A 27,082-nucleotide genomic window follows, 5' to 3' on the forward strand; every position below is an offset into this window, starting at 1 on the left:
AGCCTGGTGCTAGTGTCTTTAAGTATACATACAGTTTCTCTCTTTCACCCTTTGGTCCAATGACTAGGACCTCTGTCTTATCTTGGTTGTGCAGGAGGAAGTTCTGTGATATCCATACATGTCCGCAATGCATTTCACCAAGCAATCAATCAAACTGAAGCTGTTGGGTGATACAGAAATGTACAGCTGGGTGTCACCTGCATAACTATGGTAATTAAAATGTGTGCTTCCTGATGACACTGCCAAGGGGTAATATGTACAGACTGAAGAGTCATAGGTGATTTTTCCCGAGTTGTGGTTGCCAAGGGCAACAAAATGCTCCTGTTACACAGGAACGTCTGCACAGGAACGAAACCAAATGACGGCACACAGAGAGGGTAGAGTTTAGCCTGAAGGCGTATTTAATAATAATAATAATAATAATAATAATAATAATATCGGGAGAGGGGTGGTGGAGAGAAGGATAATCCGAGGGGTCGTCGTGGTCCGGTCCGGGGTCGATAGCAGGAGGACCAGTGTTCGGGAGAGGGGAAAGGCGCCGTGGGGTAATTCGTGGGGAGTAGTCATGGTTGGTAGCAGGGAGGTCCAGTAGCGAAGTGCAGGTAGGGGCTAGGTCCGTGGATGGGTAGAGGAGGGGAATCCGAGGAAGACAAGGGTTCTGGAGGGGCACAGGAGAACGAGGTGAGTCACAAGGGAAAAGACAAAACACAAGGAACAGCTAGGAACTCGGGAGGGCTAGAAACATCGTAGTGGAGATACACAAAGATTACCGTGAGGTTACAGTACGTTCTGGCACTGGAGTGATGACTGGGCAGGGTTCTTATACACTCACCGGCCACTTTATTAGGTACACCTTGCTAGTACCGGGTTGGACCCCCTTTTGCCTTCAGAACTGCCTTAATTCTTTGTGGCATAGATTCAACAAGGTGCTGGAAACATTCCTCAGAGATTTTGGTCCATATTGACATGATAGCTGCAGATTTGTCGGCTGCACATCCATGATGCGAATCTCCCGTTCCACCACATCCCAAAGGTGCTCTATTGAATTGAGATCTGGTGACTGTGGAGGCCATTGGAGTACAGCGAACTCATTGTCATGTTCAAGAAACCAGTTTGAGATGATGTGAGCTTTGTGACATGGCGCGTTATCCTGCTGGAAGTAGCCATCAGAAGATGTGTACACTGTGGTCACAAAGGGATGGACATGGTCAGCAATAATACTCAGGAATGCTGTGGCATTTAAACAATGCTCAATTGGTACTAAGGGGCCCAAAGTGTGCCAAGAAAATATCCCCCACACCATTAGATATTTGCGTTAACGAGCAGTTGAACAGGTGTACCTAATAAAGTGGCTGGTGAGTGTAGGTGGTTGATTGGGAATGGGTCGCAGGTTTGCTGATTGGGAATAGGGAACAGGTGCGCTGTCGACTGGGGGCTTGGCGCTCCAGCGATGATCGCCGTGGCCTCGGGGTGGTGCCAGAGGGTTGGTTAGGGGGAGGGACCGTAACAACTCCTGGCCAGTTAGATAGGTCCTGAACCAGTGTAGAACTGGACCAGAGAGGCCAACCCACTTCTCAAGTCTTTCAATAAGGATATCATGGTCCACAGTATTAAAAGCTGCACTCAGGTCCGGCAGTTTTTTGCCAGAGTTTTTTTGGCATCAGCATTAATTCAAAGGTCATTACCAACCTTGACTAGTGCCATTTCAGTGCTACGATAGGCACAGAAGCCAGATTGGAATTTGTGTTTAGGTACAGTTGGCATGAAGGAAATGACAGTATTTTAACTGTTTAAATGCCATTTTTTCCGAGGATCTTTCTTAAAAAGGGAAGGTTGGAGATTGGCCTAACATTGCTAAGGACTGAATAATCTAAGTTACTTTTCTTCAGGGGTTTCATCATGGTGGAGTGCAGATGGAAGAATACCCTTAAGCAGGGGTGGGAAAAAAAACGTGGTGGGAATAGGATCGAGAGGTTATGTAGAAGACTTAAATTGTGAAACCACTTTGCTGAGAATTTCTGTACCACTGCAAAAAAGTTCATAGTGCTTCCATGTGGTGGAAGAGGGTGCTGTAACATGTCATCAAACGAATCATCAGGTCTTGCCTGAGTGATACTCAACCTAATATTGGTTATCTTATCTCTGAAGAATGTTGCAAATTCCTCACATTTGGAGGTGGAGAGTAGATCATCGGGGGCGGGATTTATAAGGCTGTCAATCGTTGAGAAGATCACTGTTGACTTTTTATGATTCATAGTTATCAATTTTGAGAAATTAGCTTGTCTGACAGTTCTGATTGCCTTATTAAAAGCAGGAAGTTGCCTTCTAAGAATATCATGGTGGGCCTGCAGTTTTGTCTTTCTCCATCTCCACTCTGACTTTCTGCAAATTCTCTTCAGTTGATTGATTTCCTCATTTCTCCACAGAGCTTTTCGTTTGGCCACTACCTTTCTCAATTTGACAGGTGCTACAGAGTCAATAGTTTCCCTACTCTAAGTTAATTTGCTTACCAAATGTTTTCTTATGTACACTCTACCAAGGGAGTGATCCAGCAGTGAACACATGATATTACCTGTTCCCTATTTACTATTCCTCTTGGAATGCCATCCATCATCCAACATCATAATGCATACTTTTATGACCCCCTAGTTTCCTTGTGACCTTCAACAGTAATGTCCAGTGCATCATACTCTCTCTGACCCTTTTTGCCATTCAGGGTTTAATTGTCACCCGCTCAAGGCTTAAACAACCATCAAAAGCCTCTGTGAGCAGGGTGTGTGACAGTATATCTCAGCTCTCATCAGTGCAGGGCTGCCAGTGAAACTGCCCTCCAAGTGCTAATCCTGCCCCCTGAGGTGGTGTCCCTACTAAACTAATTATTCTGTGTTACCAGAGCAGCTGGAAAACAGAACATTGTTGTAAAGTATTACAAAGCGATTCCTACTGTATCTCTGACCTTCCTCTCCTATTGTTCTTATCCCCCTCCCTTACATTTATCTCAATATTTCACTCACTCTGTCTAATAACAACCTGCTCTCCTCTATAATTCTTATCCTTTGGTACCCAAACAAGTAGTTTCCTGGATCTCAAAGGAAGACGACTCTTCTTGTATACTAAAGGAGCCCATGACAAGTCATAGCACATCTTCCTCCTCCATGCCTTGACCATCTCAGGCCCAGAAGATATATAGAAAAGTGTTATTGTGTGTGTTTTCCTCCCAGGAGATAGGTTACCTGGGGGCTGGGTGCCTTCTCTTGATCCTGCAGGGATACTGAGGATTTACAGGGGCTCTTGTGATTAGCCAGAGGGGAAATGGGAAAACAGGGCAATAGCTGCCAGCAGTCCCACATCAGAGAAATATGGACAGACCAACAAACACACACACACACACACACACACACACACACGCACACACACAAAGAAATATATCCTCACACCCCATTATAATGCACATGCTGTTTTTACCTCTGTTGATGAGAAACTTTAAAGGTTATAAACTGCTGGTTTGTTGTTTTGGTTTGTGTAAACTCAGCATATGAATATGTATCTTTAGTCACCTTGGAAATCAGCATATACCCACAATATCATACTTCCTTGATATTGAAAATGGCTATCTAACTCCCCTAAGCCCCTTGTCCTTGAAGACAAAAACTTCCGATGCATAATTTCAAATTATGAACCTCACTTGAGTACTTGACATAACCTAAGCATAATTATTGCTGAAGTAACAGCTTTTATATCTCATCTTACAAAGAGTGTTGCGGTCTGAACTTGTCATGTAATGGAATATACAGTAACTCATCAGAGAGAAAGAGAGAGAGCGAGAGAGAGAGAGAGATGAAAGTACATATCAAATGAGGTTATGAATATGAATTTCCTTCCCTCGCGCTTGTTAACCTGTCTAATTTATATTAAAGGTAATAAAACCAAATTTCATCCAGACCAATCATCTGTACCTAAAATAGTAGCCTATGTATTCCGCATCAGAGACATTCTAGATCTTCAGTACCAGGACCTTTATGACCATTTTGAAGTTTTAAAAAAATATGGACTCTTTTACTAATCTTCAACACCATTACTACTTTTTTCTTAACCAATTAGAGAGCCAGAATTGGTGCATGTCTCGTCTCCCCTGGGTCTCCTACTGCTGTGTTCCTGTTGGACCCTCTCCGTACTTACGGGGTTGCAAAAAAGCAATTAAAGGCGCCACCTGTTTCTCTGCTCCTTCTGCCTCCACTGACTGGTAATTGGAAACCCCTGTCTGTTGGCGCTGCTCTTCTCTTGCTACATCAGCAGCCGATATCTCACACAGCTGCTTCTCTTTGCCAGACAAAACCACACTTGTGTTATACAGACAGAAATTCTCCAACTTTCTTCCATGAATTTCATTCATGGTCAGGGTCACCACCCCCTCCCCACACACACACACACACACAAACAGACACAGTATAATTTGAATGTGTTTTAAAAAAAAAAAAAAAAAAAATCCATGAGCCACTGCCTCTCCTTGTACCATGTAACAAGTATTGCATAATTTTGAGCCAGCACATTAAGAGGGTCCTGGTTTCATGCCTCTATTGAACCGTATCCATTAACTTGAAGGTTGTTAGGGGAGAGTAACTGCTGAACTGAGGGAGACATAAGGATACATAATGTAAATGTGAAAGATAAAACCACTTAACACATACACTTTGAACTCCTCTTATTAATTTCAATTTCGGATGTCAAAATGCACAATTCCAGTGTTCATGAATAATACATAAGGAGACATTTTTCCAAATCTGTTTCCACATGGTCATATTCTTATAGTATACAGTTTGTATGACTAACTAACATTCAGAAACAATTTTATAATTCTTGTAATTAAATTAGATAATGTCATACCTTATATCTCACAGATCAGCATATCTTTCTATTGATTCTACAATCTATATTTCCAAAAGGTCACTCATGTAGAGTTCACATTACCATTACCTTTTTCAGTGGACACACTTTAGGCCTCATTAACATTTCTAGTCTCCATGAAAAAGTGAAAAAATGCTGTGGCTTTCACACTCACCAACATCAGACTTAAGCAAGGACAATACTTGACCAACCATGAAATTGAGCACTTACTAAGTCTTACCGGTGACAGAGAAAAAGCAAGGTAGAATTCTGTTGTGGCATCAACAGAATCTTATTTTCTGGAATTTGAGACTGGAATGAAACATTTATCAGCCAAACATATTGGTTTCCCAGAGTAAATGGAAGAAGGGGTTTGGCGGACTAGAAGAGTTGGAGCTGCTATCCCCAGGATGCTTAGATAAAAATATTTTTAAAACGATTACATCATTTTTGTTGTCTATTTAGATGTTTTCCCTTTCAATGCAAATGTTCAATTATTCACCACAGCAATGGTCATTTTATGGTCATTTTATGCAAGCCTGAGATTTGAGGAACGACAACTGATGGAGTTATACCTGACAACTAAGGAACTACAACTAAGGACAGACACTGTTTTATTTGAGGGACACAAATTGAGGCCGTTCTGGATGAGGAATAACTCAATAACTCAAAGATCTGAGAAATGATGGGTTTGGTCTGAGAACTGATCTGCATTTGGTCCGAGAACTAAGGCTCTATGGTGAGATCATTACCTTCAATATTATCCACAGATCAAGCTCCCTCTTTTAAGCAATATTTATCCGCACAAAATTGGGTGGGTTTTCAGCTTGAAATGGTCTCTCTCAACAGGGAGCCTGGCCACACCAGTGGCACTGTGTCATTCCTCTCTCTACTGTTCTCAGCAGGCTTCCCTCTTAAAAGCTGGAGAGGGCATTTGTCAGAGGCTCTCTGGAAGTATAGCGATCTAATAAGGAGCTCAGCTGAACTCTTCTAAGGACATGTCATCTACAGCATGTGGCAGTCCTTACTGATGACATGCAGCACTTACTGGAGCCCTTTTTTGTCTGATGGCTGCTCTCCATGGTCCTGAAACCTACTGTTCGGCCAAGACTGTGCTTAAGACGACCACCTGGTCCCCTGACTCCCGCCCCTGTCACAGCATGTCAGTACTTAATGTGTGGGAGTGTGTGATTAGAATGGGCTAGGGGGGTCAAAGGACATAGGGAGCCTACTGTTCTCTTTTACAGTTGGGTTTATGTACCATATTGTCAGGCCTGATGCTGAGAGCTTCTTGCCTTTTTCCCATTTCTGTACAGTACAGTAGATTTATGCATGCTTGCCTCTACAGATAGAGTCATGATCTGAGTGACCACTGAGACAGGGTTGTGGTCCGTGACCATAATCTTACCAGCAGCTGTGGTCTATGTACTGGGTCTTGACACACTGTGTCTCGGTTTTGGTCTGGGGTATAGGTCCGGGCTTGTCTGGTCATGACTCCATCACTGCACCACTATCACCATGGCAACCATTTGAAAGGCTGCCTGTATCATTTCCAGTCATTAGCACATTTCAAAAGCACAATATCAACTCCTTTCTGACATAACTGTGATTAAATACAGCCCAGTCCAAAAAAAAGTCAATATGAACCAATCAGTACATTTACAGTTATCTGATGTACATCTTCCCCTTTCAGCTATTTTTTTCATTCATTTTATCAAACAAACCTACTAGAAAAACTGTGAATTTTTTTAAATTCACAGTTAACTTGTATGCTGTTAGTTTACCCAAAATGTCAGCATATGCATCGGCCTTTAATTAGTTAACCATGTGCCTTTGACTATTTGATGTTTGAATACAAGTTTTAAGCAGAAGCTTTGAGCTCTTGCTAAAGCAATCTGAGGGCTTTTTGTCATAGCAGTAGAACTGAATGCAGCAGTGATACGCTTACTGTACACTAGGGGTTGAGAGAAGATCAATCAACACCTCATTTATATAACAAGACGAGAGAAGTGGGAGAATGGTAGCCTGCAGTTGTATACTGTAGTGCAGTGTAGCGGTAAATACTCAAATAAATACTCTGATGTACAAAAAAAACTTTCATTGTTAGGGGTTAATTCAATTGTGTCGTAATAGCTCTCAAACACGTTTTTGGTATTTACTGTACGTTTTCATCTCTCACATCATCATTTCCATGTGTCTTGTTCATTGTTTGAAATGCTTGATATGGTATTGGTTTCTGTATGCATTTGAGTATATGTGTTGTGTTCATATAGATGCATCTAATTATGCACAAAGCAAAGCTACTGTACTAAACAATTCATTCTTTTGTAGTAATTGATTCTTCCACCTGAGGGCAGTACTTTCTAATCTAATATCAGATAAATCTATCTGTTTCACATCTTCAATTAAACTTCAACATTGGATTTGTTTTCAGGTTGAGCTCACATGCTCAAGTTAGTTTACCTCTCTGTATGAAAGCAATTGAGTGTATTGTGCTTAGTTCCCGTCCTTTACACTCATTAGTCATCATGATTAGATTTTCAAATCTGATTATGTATGTCCATATGTGTAAGGCAGCATATTTCTGACATAGTTGTTTGTGTATCTCCACTCAAAAACTTCTGTTCATTTAGAATTTATCTTACCATGCAGAATGTATCTTTGATGTCTATACATTGGTTAGGTAATACAAACCTTAATTTGTCTTATCCTGTTACTTCCTTTGCTATGGACGTGACCATTTGGCAGTGGTCCAGAGATATTGGGTATTATGTGGACAATATGGACATAAATGTGGAAGTTGTGAAGAGAACAGTAGTTCAGGCTCTCTATTTCCGTTCTTTTGTTGCAGCCTATCCTGTGGCTGACCCCATTCGGAGTGAAAGCTTTATAACTCTCTACAATGTATGTTCCAGTATTCAAGGCCGGGCTATTGTGCTGCACTGCATGAACAAAAATAAATCAATCAAGTGTACTGTCCATCTATTCCTCTCCAAATTTGTGCTCAACTTTGTGCGCAATCACCATTTGTAACCCGCTGAACAAAAAGGAAATTAAAGGAAATTAAAATGATTAATCATGAAAGACATAGTTTTGAAGACAATGCTCGTCCCTGTTGGAAAGGAATCCACGGCCCATCTCCTCCGCTGAAAAAGGCAGGATAAATCCAATCAATCCAGCTTATTTCCAGGGGAATGTTCACCCCTCTCTCCACTATAGCGTCACTGTCCCTACTGACCTCAAACTTTTGGTTGTGGTTGTGTTTCAGCCTTGCACAACTAGGCTATAATGCAGGAAGCCTTTTGTCTTCTTTTCTCCCCTTAACTCTCCCTGGAGACAATTACATTCTCTCTTACACATTTCAATTATTTTAATCATGTAGAAATGTGTGCCTCAGGCTTCACCTGTCTTTTTTAAAGGAGCACTGAGCTGATGACATACCCCTCACTATGGAAGACAGGGATGGTATTTTTGGGAGAAAATTGAAGAAAACAATAATGTAAATGTTTTATGCTAGAGTGACAATTTAATTTAGTTTGTGTGGTGGAAGTTATACCTCATTAAAGGCATTGCACTAAGGCTGGGTCTCATCATATTCTACTTTCTGAGTTTGACACTAAAATGAAGTTTTTTTAATTTATTTATTTATTTGTATTTTCTTTGTATCTGGTTCTGTCATGCTGATATCGAATCAACAACACATGCATGAAAAACATGTTACAATCCTAGTAGACCTGAGATGCATTCAACAAAGCCTTCCTAGCCAAGTATGTTACCTTTAATGGTAAGCTGTGAGACTTAATGGTGAGCTGTGAGAGTTCCAAAATTGAATGAAAACTATTAGTTTAAGCATTGGAACAGGAAGAACATCATGCACGTCAAACAATGGACAATTCTAATTCCACCTCATCTGAGAAATAGTATTGATCAATATGTTTGCAATATCCCCAAAAATGTAAATGTGCTTATCAGTGTTGGTTTTCTTGTACAACCATCTGTGCCTGGCTCCCAAGGCCATTGAACAAGGTTGTTCTTTGAAAAGTAATAAAGCAAAGTCAGAAGACAACTCTGTTTGATCAGCCATTCACTAACAGGACTAAGATCTACTAAAACAATTTTAAAAAGTTTATTGATCAAAGTGATCAAGCTCCTATTAATTACATCATATCAGAAGGCACTGCCATAATAAAATTCTGTCTAATTATTGGGTTTCATGGGAAAAGTAGTGATTGTTATTAGAAAGCTCTTGCCTCCACTGTAACAGTGCACATACACAGTTGAGTTCCTGGGAGGGTTTTGACAACTTTTGAAAACTTTAGATTTTGCTCTTTGGGAGAGAAATGGATAATCAGCAGCCAGAGGATTTCAGTGTGTATGTGTCTAACAGTTCATGTCTGTGCAGTGTGTAATTTTGCCACAGTCTGTACACACTGGGTATCTGAAGGTCTCCTTTATCCAATGCCTTTTTGTGGCCACAGAGAGTGGTGGAAGAAAGGAAATTACAATAAGAAGGTAATGTAACATCAAGGCCTGTAACATCATGGTCAGCAAAAGTAAAACCCATTACTGCAACATTTATTTCAAAATGTCTGATCACCAGTATTATTGTCTAAAAAATATGCTTAAACGGTTTTTTCAAACTTGCCTAGCTGTCTTTTCTGTCTTGAGCGCAGATTTAACAAACTGGGCTTTGGTTGAAAATTGATGAAGGAGCAGTCCACATTTTGAATGACTAGAAATGGTCTGACTCACTTGTCAAGAGTACCTCTTACCATAACTGGACAGCTAAGTTAATTTAGGGCATAGTATGGAGACAGAAAGGGAGATTGGAGTTGTCAATTAGTAACCTGACACTTGATATTGCAGCAGTGCTCTATCATTTGACAAACTGTACAGAATGCTAAGGACCACTACACAAATGGTGTACAGTGGTAGTCTTGTCATAAAGTTCTGATGACCTTGAAAATTGCCATCCATACTTGACTAATTGACACTAGGAGATACTGTCAGGCACTCTAGAGAGATGACAGTGAGATGCAAAAAAACACCCTTAGAGGCATTTCACTTCATTATTCCATCGTCAAATATTCATAATTTGAGGGAAGCTATTTGTGCTTTACCATTATTTTCCTCTGCAAATGGCCAAAGATGTATTACTGCAGATGAGACTTAAAGATATTTGGAGGACATCGATGCTGCACGTAAATGTTACATTTGTTAAAAGCCTAGTCGATAAGCAATTTGGGCTAGGCATCCGACTCGTGACACTAACTGATGAAGCCAATGAGACAGAAAAGGGGCAAGGCAGAGAGCTTTCTGTTGGAACTGATACAGTACTGCTGTTATGTGTGATTAACAAGTCCCACCAATTAAATTACAGGCATCCTTTGGCTTCATTTAATCCAATTCAGAAGCAATAACTTTTGTGGATGTACAGTTGTATGCTATCTTTGTCTTTTGAGTGTTATCATATGAACATGTGTTAAGTGGACAGTAGTTGTGTACTAGAATTAATTTAGGCAAAGCACTCAGTTCGGTCATTTAGCTCCAGATTCAGATAGAATATGCCTCCATGGCCCAAATGCAAGTGGGCTTTTTGGCCATGTGGGCATGTGCATTATACAACAGCACATTTGAATTTGAGTTGAAGATTAAGAAAGGGGAGTACTATTGCACATGGTCTTTGTTAACAAAGCCTTCCTTTTACCCTAGTTAGCTGAACTGCCTACGGAATGGGTTGACACAAAGCAGAAGAGAGTAACTAAAGGGTGAAATGAAATGTCACAATGGACACTTAAGAAAATCGGTTTGTTCATCACCTCAGACTTATTAATGTTTCATCATCTCTTGTTCCTTCATATTCCTGCAGCCCCTTATCTTCTCTCAGAACAGACACATACTATTTCCTATACTGGGAAGAAAAGCGACACAGAGGGAGATTCTTTTCTTAGATGACCTGAGAATGTACCCACTTGTAAAAACAAGTTTTATTTTCAGACAGTTTCCTTTATGGGCAGCTTTGGGGATACATGCAACAGATTAACACACCATACGTTTGTTTATCAGCTTCAGTTACATATTACACTCTGCATTTCTCAAAAGCACCCAAGACCCCCCAAAGACAACAGGGTCAACTAAAACAATGACTGTGGGTTTACTGAACAACCCTGTTTCATAAGTTAGAAGTGACAACATGGCAAAGCCTTGATCTTGATGCTGCAATGGGAATACACCTCAAGAGACAGCACCTCTACTGACACAAATATAGCCTATTTGTGCAAATTTAGCTCATTCTCTGTTGTATTTCAGATCAATTAGCATTCATCATGTAGACACATTATTACATTTTCCTATTTAGTCTTGCCACAGTCATATTACTTTATTCCATGCTCTTGTTTTAAATAGACTTGTGAAACTACAAATTATGTTTCACACTTGGTCCAATGGTAGCATTTTAAAGAGACTTTGGTAGAGAAAATACATTCAGCAATAATGAGTTGACTACTATCTGGGAAATGACAGACTCTTAAGGGATAGTGAAATCGAATAGATGTGCCCCTAAATCAAAAGCCTGCAGAATAATAATTAAGGGATAATGCAATATTAAAGACAACACAGAAACATCTGAAAACCTCTGGGCCAGCTGTTAAGTTAGCATATGAAAACCAAAGTAAATTTGTCAGAAGGATAATTCACCAGATGGAGGAAATACAGGCATCCTGGGAGTTAGCGAGTTATGGCAGATAGAAACTGTATTATGAATGATTATCATAAGAAATATATCCATCCACCCACAGAGAAGGAAGAGCATTTGTTTGCTTTTATTGTCTAATAATAATATACAAAGATAAACACTCAAGGGATATGTAATGTGAAGTTAGATACAGTGCTGTGTTTCATGGATGGTCCATTATTTTAGATAGATAGATAGATAGATAGATAGATAGATAGATAGATAGATAGATAGATAGGCACTTTATTGATCCCAGAGGGAAAATTAAGGCGTTATAAACAACAACACAAAATAAAGTGACAATAGAATAATACAATACAATAAAATAGACATCTGAAACATTATATACAGTAAGAACAGTCCAGTATGATTTAACATCCCCCAGCCTGACTCTGATCACCCCGATCGAGCCAGCCGGAGGAGGAGTTGTACAGTCTTATTGTGTCAGGAAGAAAAGATCTCCTATAGCGCTCCATAGTGCAACGTGGTTACTGTACGTACATAAGAGTCTGGTGCTCATAGTCTGGTGCACATTATGGTTACAGTAAGTATGAAGTACATTATGATGACAATATACTGTAACAATGGTATGCTTTTACATTATCTCTATTTGACAGATCAGTGTGGTGCGTTAAAAAGAGAGAGCAGAAAGGCAAAAACATTGAAAAGCATGGCAAACAGATCAAGCGTGTTATGATCATGGAACCTACTGTACCAGAATTTGAATGACAGGTATGTTGGGTGCAGGGACAGAGAAATAAATCAGGACACTCCAATAAGTTTTAATGCGGCAATGATTTTGAAGGCACTCTGAGGAGTAATTGTGTAATTCAGAACTTGGCAGCTACATTACCTATTTATAGAGGAATAAAAATGCATACAAAGCACAGAACAAAGTCAATTACTCAATTAATTAAACTCTGAGGTGGTAAACATATCACAGCTGTCTAGGTCAATAAGCTTGACAAAATCCTTTCTTTTCATCATCAAAGAGGGTGGCACATCCTTCCTCATACAGTAGCTTAAAATTCTGAACATCTCATGCATTTTGCACGCTTTAATCACCAATGTTTGTATCAGTATTACTGTAAAAGTTTAATCAAAGAGAATAGCACAAGCATACTTTACCATTATATCACAAATCCTTATGCATCTTCACAACATATATTCCATCCTCACAACATATATGTCAACATCTTAATACATTACTGTACACAGTATGTGTAACCCTGCTGCAGAATCAGCCCATTTACACTTTACTTTAAATATATTACTGTATAGTTTTGCCTTTCTGTTTCATTCAGTTAAATGATTCAATAAAATGTTATGTTTAATCAGATGCTATGTTATCCTACATTCCTTGTGCTGTTCTTGTTTCCGTAACTGGGACTTGATACTGGTAATCAGATGATACTCGTAAGCTGGTGGTTTAGAATGCACATGGCACATATCTACCATTTGTTTACAGACAGCTCAATTGGCCAAGGGAGTAAATCTGTTACGGTCCCTCCTAACCAACCCTCTGACACCACCTTGAGGGCCCGGCGATCATCGCTGGAGCATCCAGCACCCAGTCGGCAGCGCACCTGTTCCCTATCGCCAATCAGCGCACCTGCAACCCATCGCCAATCACCTGCCTATAAGAACCCTGCCCGGTCTTCACTCCAGGGCCAGAACGTACTGTGACTTATGGTAACTTTCCACGTCACCCGCAGACGCTTCAGCCCTCCAGAGTATCCTTGTGTCTTGTCTTCTCCTTATGACTTACCCTGTTCTCCTGTGCCCCTCCAGAACCCTCGTCTTCCTCGGACCCCCTTGTCTACCCATTCCACGGACCTAGCCCCTACCTGTACCTCGGCCCCCCAACCCCCTCTCAGCTACTGGACCTCCCGCTAACGACCCCTGGACCTGACCCCGACTATTCCCTTCGGATGATCCCACGGCTCTTTCCCCCTCCCCCGGACACTGGACCTCCCGCTATCGACCCCTGGACTGGACCCCGACGACCCCCTTGGATTATCCCTCTCTCCCCTACCCCTCTCCCTATTCTTTATTATTAAATACGCCTTTGGGCTAAAAGCAACTACCCTCTCTGTGTGGCGTCATTTGGTTCTTAAGACGTTCCTGTGTAACAGAATCTTTTGAGACAGATAGGAATCCTCTCAGATTATGAATAATATCAAAAAATGATCGGGTGATGATCAAATCTGTAAAATGCCCACAATCTGTAATGAGTAGCCTACTCATTTTGTACTAGGCCCCTAGATCAACTATATACTTTAAAAAAAAGTAAAATAAAACAGTGACTCCTCACTGGAGAGTAATTCCTCTTCTGATCGAAATTTGAGGCATTGCTGTACTTGCTGTATCATGTTACTTGCTGTATCATGACATCGACTGGAAAGACTGTGTGCTCAGTCATGGTTGGGCTGTAACTACATAATGAATGTATTAGTTTCATATAACAAGTTTCACTTGGATAGGCAAATCACCTGCAACAAACACCATTACATGTAACAACAACAGTACTCTAATCGATACCATATGAATGGCAGTTGAATGGCAGTTGATCATCAACAATGCTCAATGGAACTTCAAAGGAAGATTAAAATGCAGACATGAGACAACAAGGTAATACGTCAGGGAGATGTTTGACAAATAATCTACAGCATTGTGGCATCAAGATAATATTGTAAATTGCTTTGCAGACATACACTCACCAAACACTTTATTAGGAACACTATACTAATACTGGGTAGGGCCTCCCTTTGCTCTCAAAACAGCCTCAATTCTTCGTGGCATTGATTTGGCAAGATGTTGGAAACATTCCTTTGGGATTCTGGTCCATGATGACATGATTGCATTACGCAATTCCTGCTGATTTTTCAGGTGCACTTTCAAGCTGTGAATCTCCCATTCTACCACATCCCAAAGGTGATGATCCGGTGACTGGGAAGGCCACTGAAGAACACTGAACTCATTGTCATGTTCATGAAACGAGTTTGATATGACTTTTGCTTTGTGACATGGTGCATTATCATGCTGGAAGTAGCCATTAGAAGATGGGTAAATTGTGACCATGAAGGGATGCATATGGTCAGCAAAATACTGAAATAGGCTGTGGCATTCAAGCAATGATTGATTGGTATTAACAGGCCCAAAGTCTGCTAAGAAAACATTCCCCACACCATCACACCACCTCCACCATGAGAAGGTGTACAGGTGTTCCTCATAAAGTGAGTATGAGTGTAGATTTATTTTTAAATAGCATCAGACTTCCTATGAGAAAGTGTGTGTGTGTGTATGTGTGTGTGCATGTGTATGTGTGCATGTGTATGTGTGCGTGCGTGCATGCGTCTATGTCTGTCTGCGGGCCTGTGTGTGTGTGCATATTTTTGGCAGTTAGATTATAGACAGAGAGTACAGGCATGCTGATTTTTACAATCAGAAGTGCCTTGTACTAGAAAGGCATTATGTGTGTCTGTGTGAATGCAATTCCAGCTTACATTCATATCTAAGAGACTACAATCTATCAGTGTAAGAGATCTAATCACCCTGCTCAATTGGTACCCATTTGTTCAGTGTTTTTCCCAATGATTGGGGGTAACAGCTTGGATAGAGACCGAACAGGTCTATCTTAATCCACACTGATCATCTAGCTGCATGTGAGGCATTGTAATTGCAGTACAGTTGGCCTTCATCCATCTAATCACATTAGTAAATGATTGTTTGCCTGTCATTAAGCAGGGATGGATATTGACCTGATTCCCCCTGCTGCTCACTATCTCTTCAGTTCGCCGAAATGCTTTTGGATCCTATAACATTCAACCAAATTAGCCTTTCAGTCTGTGTACCAGTCATAAACCAGCATAGCGTTTACATGAGCCTTGAGGTGCTAATGTGAGGCTTACTGTACATGCTATATAAAATACTGCACATCAATGTGGAAAAGCTAGGTACACATTTGCTATCCACACTGAGGAATTTTCCCCCAAAGTTCAACAGAGAAGGAAGGAAAGCAGGGGTTTGAGCACGATTCTAATCCAATGCTATGAAAATGTATTCCCTTGGCACAGGGGGACTGGAATTGGGGCCTAGAAAGTTAACCAAAACAAACCCAAGTACCTCATGTTCTCCTGCTCCTATTTTAATTGGCATGGATCAATTGAACCTTTATTACAGGACTAAGATGGATAACCCAATCCTCCTCCTCCTCTTTTTAATGGGACACTCACCGTCCCCACCACCCGCCTTCTGCTTTAATCCCTGTGGAGTCTACACACTTTTAATCCCCCCTGGCAGAACAGCAACACAATCTTAGCTCATCATCCCTCCAGCCATGCAGCCCCGACCAACCCGATCTGCCTGAACTGAGCCTGCTCTAATAGAACACCACTGTTTGTGCTCTCCACTTATTTGCAGCATCCTGTATTCCTGTATGTTCCACCAGCAAATCACCATGTTAGACAAAAGACTGTCAGCCCATAAAGTCCTGAGAGTACTGTGTTTACAGTGCAGATAGACTAAAGCATTAAGACATTAAGACATTAAGCCTTACTAAATTACAAATTTTCCCATCGTGGTGACATTTACAGATCGAGGGAGTTCTGTTCATGTGTGTATTTTATGTAGAAAATCTCTTTTAACACTGTTTTGTCAAACACACAAAACAAACAGGTGGTATGTATTCAATGTATTCAGTCTACAGTAAAAGTGCTTCACAGAGTGTCAACGTATCAATATATTGTTTTCGTTACTTTATAGATTATTCTCAGACCACTGGGTACCAGTCTCTAAGCCTTAGTTCTATCATCTTCAGTCCATTGTTTGTTTTCTTTAATCATTGTCTGCTTCACAAAAAACATTGTTACCACTCTCTTATGCCTCCCCTCACCATCTGTGTTGATGCTTATATTCCCCTTCCTGCTTGCAGTGTGGAAACTACAATACAAACCATCTCCACGGGAATGCACAAAAGACCCCTCCTTAATGAACCTTAGATCTCCAAGCTTCATTCTGTAGATGAGCTTTTGAAGGCAGTTTGCTTTTGTCTCTTCAACACTGCCAGGACGCAAACTCAGGAAAGAAATGGTTTTTCATTAGTTGTCTGTATGTAAATTGTTTGAGAAGATTAATGAGTTATAATGTAATTTAGTTTGGGTTCAGATTCAAAGTTCAAAGTTGAAGTTAAAACAAATATCCAAACATGCAGAGGTAGGATTTGGTATTTGTGAGCTAAACCTAAAGTCATGGACAACCACATCTGCACATGCTGATTCAATGTGTAATTTAATCTACATAAAGGGAGGTAGGAGTTTCCAAAGGGTAAATGTGAAAGGCAAGTGAAGTTGTAAAGCCTCCATAACCTCCACATTATGCTAGAGGTATCTTTAGACTCAATAAAATCCCAATAAAAGCTTAGTATATTATTGGTAGGATGTACATTAAAGCATCAGGGGTTTTGCATTTAATTTCTAAACCCATTACGTTTTTTTTTATCATAAATGCAGATGCAGTTTTACAGATGCCAGGAAGGTTAACTACTGCTAATCAAAAGTATTTTACAATACTCTTTTATATATGTATGACTCTTAAATGTTTTCAACCTTTAAATAATGTTTGAATATATACTGTACTCAAAGTCTCATCTTTAGCCACCACATTGATTTCAGCATTATCGGTTTATAGTGTTGCTCTTGCCAATTGCAGCAATAAACTGAATGGGAAAGCGGTGAGGCTAAAACACTGTGATCAATGCAAAGCAGTCATAAACAGGCCTCTAAAAACACAACATTAAAGTTAAACAGAGGAAACAGGAACAAGATCAATTATTTTCTTACACCTCTTTTTGAACGTTTTGTTACAGATTATTTTAGTTGTTTAACTGCAAAGCCAATACTCATTTTAAACAAGTGACATAACTAATAAAATCAGGGTTTTACGCATACTGTATCTCTTCCCCTCTTTTTTTCATTTTTTCGATTCCAATATGGCTGAGAGCTAATTAGCATTGCAGGGCTAAGTCATATTATGTATGCATGTTTGTGTGCATATATGTGTGTTTTGTGTGTGTGTGTGTGCACCATGGCAGCTTTTTGTCTCTCTCCAGGGGTTAGGAAATCAAACAGCCCTATGATCCAGCAGCAAGCCCTGGTGTTGCTTTGGCTGCCATTGTCCAGAAGCCCTGCGGAGCACAGCTTAAGCCACTAGGGCTGTTGGACCAGAGTGTATTTTGGGCTGCAGACCATGCCCGGGTGCTGCCTTCTGCCAATAAAATATTGAGTGTGCTGAACATCAGATGTTTCTCTCCTCCATGTGCTGGAGGAGGGCAGAGAATGAGTGTTAGGGGGAGGAAAGCATGTTGTGGGTGACATTTTCTCTTTGCTACACAGCACAAAAAAGTTTCTGATGAAATGAAAGGGCAGCTTTAGCATGTTACTAAGACTTGACACATGTCAATATTTTCAGTTGATGAAAACAGACATTGATTTTTACTGTGTGTTCACTTTGGGAGGGAAATAACCAGAAAAACGAATTGTGTGACAGGCCAAATTACCAAGTAAATGCTGACTGATTACATTTAACATGCAGCACTAGCAAATCACAAATTGCTAGCCTGATGTTGTCAGACTGCTCCCAATGGAAAACAAGCAAAAATCACCTGGCAAATTGGAAATGCTGGGAGGCCCAGGTGATATTCTTATTCAGTAGATACTGCATACATATATACCTTTTTCCCCCATCATAAATACATTGGAAAAATCCACCCACCATCAACCCCACCCTCAACATGAGCTGGCAGGATTCCTTTCGTCACTCGTTAGTACGGTGGTGGCAGGCTCATGAATACACAATGCGTCATGCCACACAGCCGGGGGTCAAGTCAAAACTCTTCCCCTGCGGTTAACAGACAGGGGTCACAGAGTTTGGCATGGCTAGGCTGTCTGCTTTTGACAGTGACACTGTACTTCTACAATCTGAGACAGACAGAGATGTCAAGAGGAGATGCTGTGAAATGACTTCAAAAGAAGAGACACCCATAGTGGTTTAATTACGTACATTTCTCTGAGCTGAGCAATTATTTCTCAATCAGTGGGGAACTTGTCTGATCTACAGTCAGTTCCATTGCCACAACCTGGACAATATGGCCCAAAACACTGATCGAATGCAAAAACTAAAAGAAAAAAAACTAGTGGTTAGTTTCATTAGTTTCACACTGCTTTGATAAAAGCATAACTTTAAAAAGTTGGAGATATACAGATATAAATTAAAAGAAATACAGAAAGACCTCATGTACATAAGTATTCAGACCCTTTGCTATGACACTCTTAAAATTAGATAAAATGCAAAAATGTCATTAACAAATCACTCAATAAGTTGAATTGAGTCCATCTTAATGCAAGGATAATAGTTCATGTCATTTTGGTTATTAATATCTTTGTTTTTATAGGGTCTCAGATTTTAAAAGGAATCAATTACAGATTTTTGTAAGTCTCCCCAGGCCTCAGGGTCACAGTCTTGAGCAGTTTTGTTCCTCTCCAATTGCTCAGTTTGTAATGACAACCTGATCCACACAGTGTGTAATTGATTCCTATGCAAATCAGAGACCCTATATAAATAAAGATATTAATTCCAAAATGACATGAACATCCTTGCATTAAGATGGACTCAATTCAACTTATTGATTGATTTGTTGATGTTGTGATTTTTGCATTTTAGCTAATTTTAAGAGTGTCAGAAAAGGGTCTGAATAATTATGTACATGAGGTATTTTAATACATGTATTGAAATTTCTAAAAACCTGTTTTCGCTTTGTCATTCTGGGGTATTGTGTGTGGATTGATGGCAAATTATTTTAATTTAATCCATTTTAAATTGAGTCTAACACAACAAAATTTGGAAAAAGTGAAGGGGTCTGAATACTTTATAATATACACTGTATAACGTTTGACCTCTTTCAACTTGGTTCACCCTGAATAACCAGGTCAATGCCTCTTATGATATTTCACTAACTCAATTATTTATATTGTTTTCCAACTGATATAATTCATTTGAAGATCCATTTCTATGAACTGCCAAGCTTACAGTAAAAGTACAATTTTGTTCTCAAAAAAGTTTATTTAATAAAAGAGGATGTTCAAAAGAACTTCAAAGGGACTCTTAGTGTTGTTTTTGTTACTTCTTTGAAAAAATGTAAAAAGACGACAGCATTAATAATATGCATCATTAAAACAGTATAATTCAAGATCTGTCAATCCTTTGTGGATAGCTATTCCCCAAAAAGCGCCACAAGTCGACCTTAGAAAATATGACATTGAATTAATACACACTTGGGAGTCAACATTTTCTGTAAGTGTATTTTTCTACACTAACAGAAAAAAATACATATAATATAAGCACACATTCAAATCATGGACATATTGATTGACACCCCATCAAGTCCTGTCCTCTCACCATATGTCAGCAAATGTTGATAAGCTGCAGGCAATTAATCATAGTCTAAAATAGCCCATCCTAAGACAGCATACTTTAATAGATTGTACTTCATTGCAGTTTGTGCAAAGATTGTAGTCTGAGTGAGCCTATATTAGCTGACTTAATCCTCTAGCCAACAAAGCTAACAAAAGGGACTGCAGTGTGTGCATTTCTTTTGCTCTGTTGCATGCATGTACAATGTAAAACAGGTTGCCCTCTTTTCTGTCGACCATTCAGGCTTTGGGTCCTTGACAAAGTTCTGAGTTCTTATCAAATCAGTGATTACAACTCCTACATTCTCCATCTGATTGGTCAGATTAGCGAACAGGACTGTAGCAATCAGTGCAAATGTTATTAAATGCTGACAGCACAAAAGGCAGTTGGATGTTTACATGAATCAGTTATTCTTATAAATCATCTTTCCTCTCTGATGGGCTTACAGTTATGTTCTGTTATGGTTTAGTATTACATTCAACAACTACCAGTGAATCAGTTCAGACCAAAATACATCAATATTAAATGGACACTGAACATCTGTGTGCAACTTTGTACAAATAGTTGATTATTAGAGCAGGCGGAAGATGATGGCAAACCACAATGGTTGTGAGGCTGCAGCAGAGGGAGGCTGCAGCAGAGGGAGGTCCCCAATCATCTTGGTCTCCATGCTGTTGGACCCTGGCCCCCTCTGTCAAGGACCATGTGGTGGCTGCCTGTGCAAACGTTCTCCCAAAAGGGACCAAACACTTGGATTAAAGTCCTGTGGCGATCAGGAAATATGATGGGAGCAGGAAAGAGAAGCTGCACCCATGACTGAGCAGCCCTTCTTTGGATTCACTCTGCTCACCCCAGTAGGGGAAAGGAATAGAAAAGGTGCCCTAAAAATAGCCATAATTCCCGACCGTAGTATCGCGTCCAGGTTCACTTCTTCAACTCGTGGAAAAGGAGGGTGCAAAAAAGTTTTGAGTTTGCCGAGGCTTGTCATCGAAAGTATGGGTGATGCCAGCAAAAGGGTGCAGAACTGCTCGGCCATGAGACCAAAAAGTACAAATGTAACCGAGTTGAGATGGTAAACTCAAGTTCAAATCCCTCCACCCACGCTGTCAAATAACTAGCTTGTCAATACTGTAGCTGGTTAACATTGGGTATTTGAAGAGACGATCACGTGTGTTCAAGGCAAGTCGCAATACTCAAGACTCGGTCAGAGCAAGTCAAATTGCTGGGCTAACTGTTTGCAACAACTTGTTTCACTGGTGCCTGTGATCCAGATACGCAGTTGGGTTCAGCTCGACAGCTGGGCTTGCTGTGGTGTCATTAGTTTAGAGGGGCGAGTGTAACTGAGTTGAGATGGTAAACTCACTCCTCAAGTTCAAATACCTTCACCCGCACTGTCGAATAGCTAGCTTTTCAATAGCATAGCTGGTTAACATCAGCTATTTGAGGAGACGGTCACGTGTGTTGGCAAGCCAGAGGTCTCAAGTTCGAGTAACGTAACCCTTTAAGGTGGATGCTGGAGTTATACAGTGATGCATCGTTGCACCCACCCTGTTTTCTATCTTCATTGCTGCCTTCCTTCACCTCACTGGCCAAAATTTACCTCAGGGAGTCCAAATCTTGCACAGAACAGATGGCAAACTCTTCAACCTCAACAGATTCAAGGCAAAGAGCAAAATTACCAACAGTTCTATTGTGGAGCTCCAGATGATAACGCCATCACTGCTTACTCAGACAAGGACCTCCATCCTGGATGCATCCTGGATGCTTTCGCAAAGGCATACAAGTTATTGGGTCTGGCCCTAAACATAAGAAAGACTTAAATGCTACACAAACCACTTCCTGACAAAAATACACTGGTACATGCTGACAATACCACCCTTGAAATGACAATTGACAATACCACTCTCCCTACCTTGATGCAGAAATACACCACCACCTAAGCAGTTCCAGTGAAGCCTTACACCTACACAGTTAGTACCTTAAAACCCTGGAGTCGCACCACCAAAGATGCCTCCGCAACATGATGAGGATCACCACCAACACTAGTGTCCTGGAGGAGGCAAACATCAACAGCATCACCACCAACATCACTCAACACCAGCTCAGATGGACTGGTAATGTGGTCAGGATGCCCAACTCTCGTCTCCCGAAACAGGTCATGTACTCTCAACTGAACACAGGACAGTGGGCCGCTGGAGGACAACTTGAAAACAAACCTCAAAAAGTGCCACATTGACATACCCAGCTAGGAGGACACTGCAAGGTTGACATGGAGGGAAACCCTCTAGGAGGGTTCTGCACTGTATGAAAAAGAGGCAACTTTGAAAGGAGAGGCTTTCCATCAAGAAGGCCCTAGACCCCCCCCACCACCACCACCACCACCACACAATCTTGCCCACACTGCACCAAAATATCTGCCTCCTGGATCGGCCTGTTTAGCCATATGAAGACCCACAAGCAGGACCCACCAGGGGAACAATTATACAGTGGGCCAGTGGTTAATAGGTTCAGGCCGACATTGTTTGTCTACCTCATTGCCACTGCTGCAATAGACACAAGCTGTGAAGTACTGCCAAAAGCCACCACAAGGTGGTGACAAGAGATGTGAAGGATGTTTGAAAAGAGAATGGTTTGCCTTAACTGTAGTTTGCCAAAATGTAGTTTGCCAAAATGTAGTTTATTATAGCAGCTCATGAATTACAGAGCTGAAGAGTGGACATTTTTTAAATATCACATTATTTTAATGAGGATGAAGCAATGGAACCAACTCCTATACCATCATCATGCATTCTCTCAGCTTTCATGACTCAATCAAAAAAATGTACATGCCATGTGCAATGACGTAATTCATCAAGCGGCAATGTTTGTAAACACACTATAACACATTGTAAGCATATCCATTAGAATTACTCAACTATGACTCCTGGTGATTGTTTTGCCGAGGTGAATGACCTGAAATAAAACATGTCAAATAGTCGAACTGATTCCCAATTGCCGTCACGGTACCCCAGCGACATCATTGCTGTAATTAATATAATACTCAAGCAGAGGACTCAAATGCACAACTCAGAGACCAAAACTTAAAATTCAAAAGAATAGTCTTTACTTCCAGAAAAGGTTTGATAGGCAGTAGGCAGGCACAGGTAGGCAGCCAATTGGTAAAACAGATAATCCAGTAAGGGGTAGGCAAAGCAGGGTTCACAATGAATTTCCGCCGGAGATCCGGGAGACTGAGAATGGGTGCTGAGGTGAAACTCTCCCTCAACCTCCGGAAAGCCTGGTCCACCTGGGGAGACCACTGGAACCTGACAGATGAGGAGGTGAGGGTATGCAATGGTGCGGCAACAGTGCTAAAATTTCTGATAAGGCGTCTATAAAAATTAGCAAAGCCCAAAAACCGCTGTCCCAGCTTGTGACTGATAGGCAAGGGCCACTCGGCAAGCGCACTAACCTTGGCGTGGTCCATATGAATACTGTCTCTTGAAATGATGAAACCCAGGAAAGCCACCGTGGAGGCATGGAATTCACACTTCTCAGCTCTTACGAACAGTTGGTTGTCGAGGAGACGCTGGAGAACTTGGTGGACATATTGGACATGGGTCTCCTCATCAGTGGAGAAGATGAGGATATCATCCAGGTAAACAAAAACAAACTTATTCAACATGTCCCGAAGAGTGTCATTCACAAGAGCCTGAAAAACAGCTGGAGCATTAGTCAGTCCAAACGGCATAACCAGGTACTCATAGTGACCACTAGGAGTATTGAAAGCCATTTTCCACTTGTCCCCCTCCCTTATCCTAACCAAATGATAGGCATTAGGGAGATCAAGCATTGTGAAGATCTTAGCCCTTTGTAACAGTTCAAAACCAGATGATATAAGAGGGAGGGGGTACCTGTTCTTTATAGTGATATCATTCAGACCTCGGTAGTCTATGCAGGGACGAAGGATCTTATCCTTTTTTTCAAAAAAGAAGAAACCAACCCCAGTAGGAGAAGAGGAAGGACGAATGATACCAGCAGCTGGGGAAGAGTCAATGTACTCCTTCATAGCATCCCTCTCTGGGGCTGATAAGGAATAGAGACGCCCTCTGGGAGGAGAAGATCCTGGGAGCAGGTCAATGGCACAGTCGTAGTACCGGTGAGGAGGCAGAGAGGTAGCACGGGTCTTGTTGAATACCTCTTTAAGGTCGAGGTAACAGGGGGGAACACTCAAGAGGTCCAGGAATCCAAAGAAACTAGGGGACATGAGGAAACATGAGACCCAGGAAGCACTGGAGATACAGAGGCCGAAGATCAAGGAGACTCAGAAACCATAACGGATGGAAAGCATGAGGGTGAGCTTCCCTTGCCCCAACCCGTAACCTCTCCAGTGGACCAGTTTATGTGGGGGTTATGCTTGGCAAGCCAGCGATATCCCAGAATGAGAGGCTGTAACGGGGAGTTGAACAAATCAAAACTCAGGGTGTCCGTGTGGTTATTGGCGATGATAATCTGAATAGGTTCCATGCAGTGAGTGACTAATAATAATAAGCGACCATCAAGAGCGTTGGCCTCTAATGGCTTGGGCAGAGGAACAACATCTATATCATGTCCTTTAGCAAACCTCCAATCCATGAAACTCTTATCCGCTCTGGAGTCCACAAACACAGGATGGTTAATAGTCCAAGAAGAAACGATTAGTTGTGCAGAAGTAAAACAACGACATGGATTGGCGGAAAAAACAGTTAGATACATCAGCGCCCTCTTCTCAACTGATGAGTCTTGTCTTACAGGACAAACAGACATGAAATGACCATGAGCACAGTAGATGCACCAGCCCTCCCGTATTCGACGTTGGTGCTCCTCAGGAGAAAGCCTGGATCTCCCTAGCTGCATGAACTCCTCCTATGCAGCAGGGGGCATAGATGAGTCAGCCGTCGGCAGGATCCATTGAGGAAGACGCCAGGACGAAGAGCGATCAACAGTGACCACAGCCCTGGATCTCTTCCTCTTCTTTTGGAGACGACAACGATTCTCATGGCCAGATAAAAAAAGAGAGTCCAGGTTGGAAGCCAGCTCAAGAGGAGCCAACTGGTCCTTGATGGAGTCGGAAAGCCAAAGAATGCGTCAAAGAATTAGTGAAAACCTTCTGGAAATGGCAGACTAAAGAATTCCTTGCCTACTCAGTTGTGGCCCAGGCCTCCTCTCTGCCGGTGAGGTGGGTGATGATGTAAGCCACTTTGGCTCATTCTGACTGGAATGACGATGCCTCTAGCTCGACTGGAACCCATACTGTACCAGAAATGCCAGACAGCTACCGGAGTCGCCGGAGAACCGCTTGGGTTGGACAGGTGAAGGGCCAGTGATGTGAGCAGGGAAGCAGGAAGTGGGATCACAGGTCGGAATTGGCGCCAGGACGGGAGGAGAAGGGACAAGAGTCTCGAGGACCACCGTCAGCTGCTGGATCTGGTCAGCTAGGTGGCAAACCTGACCATCGATGAAAGCCTGGAAGCCCTCATGTCGCTCTGACAGCCCACTCACCCCAGGCAGATTGAGGTGAGTTGTTCGTCATGGTGGAGAATCTGTCTCTGACCTACTGTACTTGACCCTGAGTGATCGCTGATGATGATGACTATGTCAAACATAGATATCATGTACAAAATAACTTGCAAAGCTTTTCAACAATATCATACGTAAAGTAATGTCAGAGAGTTGTAAAGATGTTTATGGGTGGGAAGTCAGAAAACATGAACATTTTACAAATCAGGCAACGTCAACTGGCAGGGAGATACAAAAGGAAGAATGCTTTGGGCATATAACATAGATTTGCAACATGAGCGTTGTGGGGGGTCGAAACGGCTTTGGGACAATGTTGAAGTGCTTGTAGTGTTTTTTTTTTTGCTAGTTATTGTTGCTAATGTTTGATGCTATCGTCCCCTGACAACTTACCCTTACCCTAACCACTTCAAAGCTATTTGTAACCCAAGCTCTAACCCTAACCATGTTAATGACCAACCTTATCCATAACCCTAACTTTAACCACCTGAATGCCTCATGCTTTGTGGAAATGGTGTTACGTCTTCACACAAAGGGCAAACATAAACATATGTATGTGTTCTTGGTACATTACATTACGTACTATATCATATAAATGATTTATGAGATCATGTTGCAGCAACAGCTACAGTAGGCCACATTGTACTTTAAATTACAGGACATTTATATCTCAAATGTCAATTAATGTAAATTGAAACTTTGTCAGCATGTAAGTGTGTGATGTGTAGAGTCAGTGACTCCTAAAATAGATACTCTGATAGCTATAAAGAAAAGGATGTGCAGTGTGCACATTTTATAGCCCCAGTCACGAATGTACTGTACTGTATGCAGACATATTGCTTCCTTTTAGGGGATTTCGCTGGGGTTCACTTTGTTATGACCAGCTTGGACATTGTGGATGATGGATTTTCATAGTAATAGCCATTCTAATATTACTGTTTGTTACTAAGAGCGCCTGAGTCAGCAGGGCATAGCTTTAAAGGCTTAATGGGGCAAAATAAATTGCCATACCAAGGGAAAGATACAGCCGTAATCACACCATTAACATTGAGCATTTAGACAAGCCACTGTGGCTTTGTTTATTGCATATATTAAATCTACACCACGGTCGAATACGTATTTGCTGTATATTGATTGTATCTGAATGATCATTTGAACAAGTATTTGGAAGATCGAAGAGCATTTCAATCTTTGAAAAGGCATTCTAAAAGTAGTTTGTGTGTGTGTAAGAGAGAGAGAGAGAGAGAGACACACACACACACAGAGAGACACTGCTATACAGTATATGCTATATGCTATACATACTGTATAGCCTTATCTCACGCTAATGTTATCTTACAAAACATTTTGATAGTAAAAGTAAAATGTATGTAAAACCTGAGGAAACGTTAGACAGTGTTACTGAAATCCAATCCCATTATGGCTTCACTTTTCTTTGTTTCTTCTTTTTACTGTAAAATA

This window comes from Argentina silus, assembly GCF_951799395.1.
Source record: "Argentina silus genome assembly, chromosome: 1".
In the NCBI taxonomy this organism is placed as follows: domain Eukaryota; kingdom Metazoa; phylum Chordata; class Actinopteri; order Argentiniformes; family Argentinidae; genus Argentina; species Argentina silus.